The sequence below is a fragment of the Entelurus aequoreus genome, linkage group LG04 (genome assembly GCF_033978785.1).
Source record: "Entelurus aequoreus isolate RoL-2023_Sb linkage group LG04, RoL_Eaeq_v1.1, whole genome shotgun sequence".
NCBI classification, from domain to species: Eukaryota; Metazoa; Chordata; class Actinopteri; order Syngnathiformes; family Syngnathidae; genus Entelurus; species Entelurus aequoreus.
In genome coordinates, this window is record NC_084734.1 from 34,424,006 (window position 1) to 34,433,852 (window position 9,847).

Below are 9,847 nucleotides of genomic sequence, written 5' to 3' on the forward strand. Positions count from 1 at the left end.
TGCTGAAAGGTAGATTTAAATGTGTATGGTTTTGTGTGTGGTATTTAGTCGTCAATGCACACAAGGCTGGCTGCCACCACTGATTGAAACTGGCTATTCTGACAAAGACGTGCTTTAAGTAAAGGCCCTAATATACTGCCTTGGGGGACTCCACAGCTTACTGAGAGGGGGGGGGGGGACGGGACATGGTTGCCGTTCACCTCTATCACCTGTTTCCTCCCCTCCAAGTAAGATTCCAATCCTGCCTTACAGTCACAATATGCTGACATGACATTAAATTGGTTATCCGTCATTATCCAAGGTGTCAAACCTGGGTGGGATCACAGAATAACATCACACTATGACATTCAGTGACAGTTTTCCAGTGATTATCAGTGATTTTTCGTTCATTATTTAGAATGTTGGTACAGTAAAAATCTTTTAAACAAAGTGGTTGCTAGTGAAATTAAAGTTAAAGTCCCAACGATTGTCTCACACACACACTAGGTGTGGTGAAATTTGTCCTCTGTATTTGACCCATCCCCTTGTTCACCCCCCTGAGAGGTGAGGGGAGCAGGGAGCAGCAGCGGTGGGCGTGCTCGGGAATCATTTTGGTGATTTAACCCTCAATTCCAACCCTTAATGCTGAGTGCCAAGCAGGGAGGCAATGGGTCCCATTTTTTGTAGTCTTTGGTATGACTTCGCTGGGGTTTGAACTCATGACCTCCCAGTCTCAGGGCGGACACTCTAACCACAAGGCCACTGAGCTGATTTTCTGAAATTTGTAGGTTATATTTTTGCTATTGTTTACATTTTCAGAATGTATAATATTGTTTTTTAGAGAAATACTTTGACATTTTGTTATTATTATTAATATTATCTGGAATACATTTTTGGCAGCAGCAAAGTGGCCATTTGGGTAGTTTTTAGCTCGAAAAGGGGTATTTCAAAAAGTATACAGTACAGCAGGTACTTGATTTAGATATATGTAATTCTCATAAGGGTATTCAAGTAAAATATGCGTGTTTAAATGTGTAAATATCAAAATATTTCATTGAATCACTTTTTTTCAGGCAATATTACATTTAATGAAAATTTTACATAAATTAATAAATCCAAACACTTTATAAATATGTATTATGTGCACAAAGAAATATATATGTATCTTCCAAACAAGAAAGAGGTTTTATCACATCAACATCGGACTAACAACAGTCCTTTTAAATGTCATTAATACCACAGAAAAGGCAAACTGTCATTTTCCGAACACGATAAAGACTTAAATAATGTCAAACACGTAGCGTTACAATAACCACGAAGATAAAGCGTTTGTCTAACACCTAGTAATCCACTAATACCAGGGCGTCCAGTGAGGGGCATTTTGTACTCCCTCTTCCCAGGAAGAATGCTTTGCGGAAATCTTTTATTTATAGATCTTTATCGCTCTGGAATAACCTGCCTCCAATTCTCACCGGCATTGAAAGTAAACAGGTTTTTAAAAAGAAAGTAATATTTTATCTGTGTCTTTAAATTAGTTTGCTCGTTGATGATTTGTTTGGTTTTATATTGTGTAGTTATATTTATATGGTAATTATTATTCTGTGACTGTAAATTGTTTGCTTGTTTTCTTATTGGTGCTTTTATTTTTTTATTTTTTCTGTATTGTGTAGTTATAAATATATGCTTTTACTTGTAATTGTATTGAATTGTGGACCCCAGGAAGACTAGTGGGTTGTTGAGGCAACCAGCTAATGAGGATTCTTAATAAAAATCTAAATCTAAATCACTGTGGACAGACAAAGCCAAGCAATGCAGGTTTAGCGAGCGGTGCACGCTCCCGTGAAGGAAATACATTTTGAGCAGGCAATCACATTTTGGCACAACAATTTTGGCATGCACTTTCGGGAAAAATCCTAACCCCTCTATAGTCTGTTTAACCTATTTTATTCGGACGTTTTACAATAACAACTGTGTAAAGAGTCCTACAAATCATCCAAAAATATTAATCTCATTCTCAATTCACGTAGAAATGCAGACTACCTTTTAAAGGCCTATACTGAAATTAATTTTTTTTATTTAAACAGGGATAGCAGATCCATTCTATGTGTCATACTTGATCATTTCGCGATATTGCCTTATTTTTGCTGAAAGGATTTAGTAGAGAACATCGACGATAAAGTTGCAACTTTTGGTCGCTGATAAAAAAAGCCTTGCCTGTACCGGAAGTAGCGTGACGTCAACAGTTGAAAGGCTCCTCACGTTTTCCTATTGTTTTCAATGCAGCTAGAGCGATTCGGACCGAGAAAGCGACGGTTACCCCATTAATTTGAGCGAGGTTGAAAGATTCGTGGATAAGGAACGTTAGAGTGAAGGACTAGAATGCAGTGCAAGACATATCTTTTTTCGCTCTGACCGTAACTTAGGTACAAGCTGGCTCATTGGATTCCACACTCTCTCCTTTTTCTATTGTGGATCACGGATTTGTATTTTAAACCACCTCGGATACTATATCCTCTTGAAAATGAGAGTCGAGAACGCGAAATGGACATTCACAGTGACTTTTATCTCCACGACAATACATCGGCGAAGCTCTTTAGCTACTGAGCTAACGTGATAGCATCGTGCTCAAATGCAGATAGAAACAAAATAAATAAATCCCTGACGGTAAGGATAGACAGAAGATGACTTGATTTGACTTGACTTGACTTTATTTATTCATGCTTGCAGTGGAGCCAGGGCCCCACTGAAAAAACAGCTGAACTTTACAATGAAGATCAACAATACTATTAAACCATGGACATGTAAATACACGGTTAATGCTTTCCAGCCTGGCGAAGGTTTTACAATGCTGTTGCTAACGACGCCATTGAAGCTAACTTAGCAACCGGACTTCACAGAGCTATGCTAAAAACATTATTATGCTATCCACCTACGCCAGTCAGCCCTCATCTGCTCAGCAACACCCGTGCTCACCTGCGTTCCAGCGATCGACGGTGCGACGAAGGACTTCACCCGATCACAGATGCGGTCGGCGAGACGGAGGAAGTTAAGTTGAGTTCGGCGTCTAGCGCGTCTGCTATCCATCTCTGTCCTCCTGGTTGTGTTGCTGTAGTCCGTCGCTAATACACCGATCCCACCTACAACTTTCTTCTTTGCAGTCTCCATTTTTCATTAAACAAATTGCAAAAGATTCACCAACACAGATGTCCAGAATACTGTGGAATTTCGAGATGAAAACAGAGTTTTTTGTATAGGATTCAATGTGTCCGCATACTTCCCGTTTCAACGATTGACACATACGCATACGTCATCATACATAGACGTTTTCAACCGGAAGTTTGGCGGGAAATTTAAAATTGCACTTTATAAGTTAACCCGGCCGTATTGGCATGTGTTGCAATGTTAAGATTTCATCATTGATATATAAACTATCAGACTGCGTGGTCGGTAGTAGTGGGTTTCAGTAGGCCTTTAATACTCTCTATAACAGTTGTTGGACTTGTGTTGTATTTCTTGTAAATTGTGTTATTTCCAGTTCCAGCACCCTGGTCTGGTTTTCAGCTTCTGTGTTTTTTTCCCCTGTTTGCCTTTGAGACCTGGCTCCCACACCTGTCCCTGATTGGCAACCTGGACACACCGGTTCCTGGTTGCCAATCAGGATCCTTTTTATTCCAGCCCTGACCATGGTTATTTTCTATACTCTGAAAACTCTTCATAATAGCTGGGAGAGTGTGTGTTTATGTTCCTCTAAAGAAGTTCCATGTCTTGTGCACTCACTAGCTGCACTAGCCTTCTTTTGTAAATGAAATACCTTTTACCTGCATCCTGCCTGATTGTTAATCACAGAGCTCTACCAACAGACCCACAATTTCTCCTATGGGGCTTCATGCAATTTAATGTGTTGCTCTTTAAAAATGATAATTATGGTAATCTGTGCTTTCTGTCTTTCTTTCTTTAGTTTATTTCGAACATGAACACACTTACAGTATAATACATCACACAGTTTCATATCATTTCACTTTACATCAGGGGTGGGCAATTAATTTTTACCGGGGGCCGCATGAGCAATCCGAGCACTGCTGGAGGGCCACATCGACAATATTTCAATTAAATTTTGCTCAATATTATTTTTGATATACCGTAAGATAAATAGTAATAATAATAATAATAATAATTAATAATAATAATAATAATGTCATTCAACCTAAATTAACTTTATACAAAAGCAGATTGCTTTTGATGGTTTTATTTTTAACACTGTCTTACACAACACTTCCTGATGTATAATACAATGCAAAAATTTCGATTTCTGCACAGGGTTCATTTCTGTCACTTTATCCTGCATCCTCTTTAAAAGTCCAACATTTTTCCTCGTCAGATTTGGACAACCATCTGTTGTCACACCTGCCAGCTTGTCTCATTTCAGTCCTAACATGTCCAAACACGCATTTACCTATGTGAAGAAGTCATTACCTGTGGTTGTCTCTTTAATTGACTGCATGGCTGCCAGCTACTCCGTGATTTGAAAGTCTGCAGTTATCCCACGTAAGAAGATGAGCAGCTGGGCGGTGTCATGTACAGCGCAGTTCTCATCCAAAGCCAGCGAAAAACAGTCAAAGTCGGCCGTTCTGTTCTTCAGCTTAAGCTCCAAGTTTCCAGCGATGGTCTCAACCCGCCTCGTTACAGTGCGTCGGGAGAGTGACACGCTCTCAAATGCGCCCCTCTTCTCCAGACATATCAGCGCAACAGAGTCCAATAAGCACTCCTTAATAAACTCGCCGTCAGAAAACAGCTTACTTTTTCTGGCGATTTTGTGAGAAATTACGAAACTTGTCCTGACGGCTGCATCTCTGGGGGTGTGAAATATGGCAAAAAGTCCTTGTTGGGTTTGCAGTTTTACCATCAACGCATCAGCCTCCCTTGCGCGCTCTTCATCAGACAGATTACGGTATTGCACACTCGACATAAATACTTTTTAAAATGTATTTTGTAATTTATGATTGGCCTCACGCGGGCCGGACAGGAACTCACAAAGGGCCGGATGTGGCCCGCGGGCCGCAGAATGCCCAGGTCTGCTTTACATCATGTCCGAAAAGTGGAGGAGTTCAAGTACCTCGGAGTCTTGTTCACGAGTGAGGGAAAAGTGGATCGTAAATTCGACAGGCGGATCGGTGCGGCGTCTTCAGTAATGCGGACGCTGTATCGATCCGTTGTGGTGAAGAAGGAGCTGAGCCGGAAGGCAAAGCTCTCAATTTACCGGTCGATCTACGTTCCCATCCTCACCTATGGTCATGAGCTTTGGGTTATGACCAAAAGGACAAGATCACGGGTACAAGTGCCTGAAATGAGTTTCCTCCGCCGGGTGGCGGGGCTCTCCCTTAGAGATAGGGTGAGAAGCTCTGCCGTCCGGGGGGAGCTCAAAGTAAAGCCGCTGCTCCTCCACATCGAGAGGAGCCAGATGAGGTGGTTCGGGCATCTGGTCAGGATGCTACCCGAACGCCTCCCTAGGGAGGCATTTAGGGCACGTCCAACCGGTAGGAGGCCACGGGGAAGACCCAGGACACGTTGGGAAGACTATGTCTCCTGGCTGGCCTGGGAACGCCTCGGGATCTGGACGAAGTGGCTGGGGAGAGGGAAGTCTGGGCTTCCCTGCTTAGGCTGCTGCCCCCGCGACCCGACCTCGGATAAGCGGAAGAAGATGGATGGATGGATGGATCATGTCCGAAAAGGAGTAGGAAGAAGCAAAGCTTATTTAATCCTACCCCTTTCCCACTTCAGAGCGTTTACAAATATACAGAATCATTTACTGACCTTTTTATAATAAAGTAACATCTGTGAATTAGTATACACAACAGTTTTATAATATATAATTAATGAATTCAGTCATTAACATACTGAGATGAAGAATATCTTATTTTCAATAAGGTTAAAAGTATTTCTCATAATTCTTCTTCTTTGTACTTTGTAAGCACCATTAATTTTAACAACCTCTTAAACTGGATCATATCAGTATGTTTAACTTCATTACTTAATCCATTCCATAATTTAATTCCACATACTGATATGCTAAAGGTTCTAAGTGTTGTACGTGCATACTAATGTTTTAAATTAGATTTTCCTCTAAGATTATATTTCTCCTCTTTAGTTGAGAAGAATTGTTGTACATTCTTTGGTAGCAGGTTATAGTTTGTTTTGCACATCATTTTAGCTGTTTGCAATTTTACCAAATAACCAAACTTTTATATTTTTGACTCAATAAATAAAGGGTTTGTATGTTCTCTATATCCAACATTATGTATTATTCTTCTAATTGATCTTTTTTGTAACACGGTTAGCGAATGTAGCACACATTTGTAGTTTTTTCCCCATATTTCTGCACAATAACTCAGATATGGTAACACTAGCGAGCAGTAGACAATATGAAGTGCTGTACGGGCATACTTGGTCAACAGCCATACAGGTCACACTGAGGGTAGGCGTATAAACAACTTTAACACTGTTACAAATATGCGCCACACTGTGAACCCACACCAAACAAGAATGACAAACACATCCACACCGTAACACAACAGAACAAAAGCCCAGAACCCCTTGCAGCACTAACTCTTCCGGGACGCTACAATATACACCCGCCCCCACCTCAGTGTGACCTGTATGACTGTTGACCAAGTATGCCCTTTCAATATCTGCTCCGTCTATTTGTATTTGTGTATGATGCTCTTTTCTACTGTTACCAAATAGCATTATTTTAGTTTTACTGAGATTCAAAGATAGTCTGTTTTTGTCAAACCATCTTTTTAATTTGTTCATTTCTTCAATCAATCAATGTTTATTTATATAGCCCTAAATCACAAGTGTCTCAAAGGGCTGTACAAGCCACAACGACATCCTCGGTACAGAGCCCACATACGGGCAAGGAAAACTCACCCCAGTGGGACGTCAATGTGAATGACTATGAGAAACCTTGGAGAGGACCACATATGTGGGTAACCCCACCCCCCTGTTATTATTTGTATTATCTTCTGTGTGTTCTCTCCTGAACAGAAAGCAGTTGTGTCGTCTGCAAATAAAACTAACTTTAAGTCCTTTGTAACTTTACAAATATCATTTACTGTATATAAAGATTGAACAATCTTTGTCCCAGTATTGATCCCTGGGGTACACCACAAGATATATCTAGCCGTCTTGACCTATTTTCACCCATCTTCACATATTGTTTCCTGTTGGTTAAATAGCTTCTTACCCAGTTCAAGACCAAACCTCTGATGCCATATCGTTCTAATTTTTGTATTAAAATATCATGATTAATTGTGTCAAATGCTTTTGTTAAGTCCATGAATACTGCGGCCGCACATTCTTTACCGTCTATTGCATTGGTAATTTTCTCTGTTATATTGATTAATGCTATTGATGTTGAGATATTTGCTCGGAATCCATATTGGTTTTCCACGAGCGTCCCATTTTTGTTGATAAATATATCTAATCGGGTATTGAATAGTTTTTCCATGATTTTGGAGAATTGTGGAAGTAATGAAACTGGTCTGTAGTTAGTAAACTGATGTATGTCTCCAATTTTCATTTTGTCAGGGAATTTGCCGGTTAGAAATGATACGTTGCTGATATATGTCAGAGGTTCTGAAATGTCTTCTATAACCTTTTTTATCGTTGCCATACTTATTCCATGACAGTCGGTTGAGGTCTTGGATTTACAATTTTTTACAATTTTGATTATTTCTTCTTTTGTCACGTTCTTAAGAAACATGGAATTGGGATTTCTGTCTATGAGCTCACTCAAACCCTCAACTGACCCATCATCTGCATTTGGAATTCTTTGTTCCAGATTTGTTCCGATATTAACAAAATAATCATTGAAACGTTCTACTATTTGGTTCATATTGTCATTTTTTGTATTTACATCTATAAAGTACTGGGAGTAATCTTTCTTAGCACCATTTTTAATGATGCTATTTAGGATGCCCCATGTTGCTCTCATGTTGTTTCTGTTCTTGTTTAATAATTGACTGTAGTATTCCTTCTTACATGTTCATAGTATACCATTTAGCTTGTTTTTATATTTCTTATACTTATTTTCTGCCTCTATAGATCTCTGTGTTACAAATATTCGATATAATGTGTTTTTTTTTGTGACAAGCATTTTTCAGTCCTTTTGTCATCCATGGTTGGTTGTTTTTCTTTTGCTTCTTACTAAGTTCTTTCCATGGACATGTTTATCATAGAGTGTTAGAAAGGTGTTGAAAAAATTCCCATATGCATCATCTACATCATCTTCATTGTATACATTGTCCCAAATTTGTTTCCTCAGATCCTTCTTGAAGAAAATCATTCATTCCTCTGTGCATAGTCTTTGGAAATGTCTTTTTGTCAATGTTCTTCTTCCTGTAGTTCCCATCATAAATAGTAAAAACTGGCAGATGGTCGCTGATGTCGGTTGTTAACAGTCCACTTGTTATATTATTATCAAAGACATTCGTGAAGATATTGTCAATAAGTGTAGCACTGTGACTTGCAATTCTGGTTGACCTTGTGATTTGGGGATACAAACTCATACTATGCATTGTATCTGTGAAGTAATTAATGGACTTTTGCTTATTGGGGTTCAATAGATCAATATTGAAGTCTCCACATAAAAAAAGTACTTTTTGACTGATTCCATTGAAAGTTCCCTTAATCCAGTCTTCAAATCCTTCAATACTTGAGTTGGGTGCCCTATATATACAACTGATCATTACATTTCTACTTCTTTCATGACATATCTCAAAAGTTATACACTCTAAAACATTGTCAATAGCCAGTGACATGTTTTTTACCACCTTGTAATGGAAGTCCTTCATCACATATATACAGCAACTCCGCCTCCATTCTTATTTACTCTATTAATATAATTGAGTTCATATCCTTCTAGTCCAAAGTCCATTCCTTTTTTAGTATCCATCCATGTCTCTGATACAGCGATAATTTTGAAAGGTTCTTTAAATTGTTCCAAAAATGATTTCATGTTGTTAAAATTGGCATACAAGCTTCTGCAGTTAATATGAATAATTGACAGTTTGTTATTGGAATCAATGTTGGTGTTGTACTGTACTTCTGTATAACAAACATTATTGTCCATGTGAGAAAAAAAATGTGTGTCTGGATCTAGAGCACTGTCCAATTCCGTCCTGTTATAATCAATGCTGGAAAAGGTTATAAATTCTCTGTTTGATTGATTATTGTTTGTTTGTGTCATGGTTGTGTTTATTTTCTTTTATCGTTATTGATATTTATCCAGCTCTGCTATTTTCCTTATGACTATTACTCTAGCTTCCTCTGGTGTTCCATTTAGTTTAATAAATATTTTTAATAAAAATATTGTTTTCTTAGGCTACGTGCTTTTCTGGCTATGTCTGCGTTTTTCTTTGTTAAATGTTCATTTATGTACACGTCTGTTCCTTTCAGCTTCCTCCCTTGTTTTAGTAATGCAGTTTTATATTTCCTATTGATGAATCTCATTTAATGTGTTGCTCTTTAAAAATGATAATTATGGTAATCTGTGCTTGGATCACTTGCAATAGATGGGGAAAATGTTTTTTTTATTGTTTCCTAGAAAAATAAGTGAACCATAATTTAAAAAGCAGTCAACAACACGCACATCTTTTGTCTCCTTCAAAGTGTGAAATAAATGTATTATTCTTACAATATTTTCTTGTTACGCAGCAGTATAACTAGCTCTATATACAGTACAGGCCAAAAGTTTGGACTCACCTTCTCATTCAATGTGTTTTCTTTATTTTCATGACTATTTACTTTGTAGATTGTCACTGAAGGCATCAAAACTATGAATGAACACATGTGGAGTTATGCACTTACC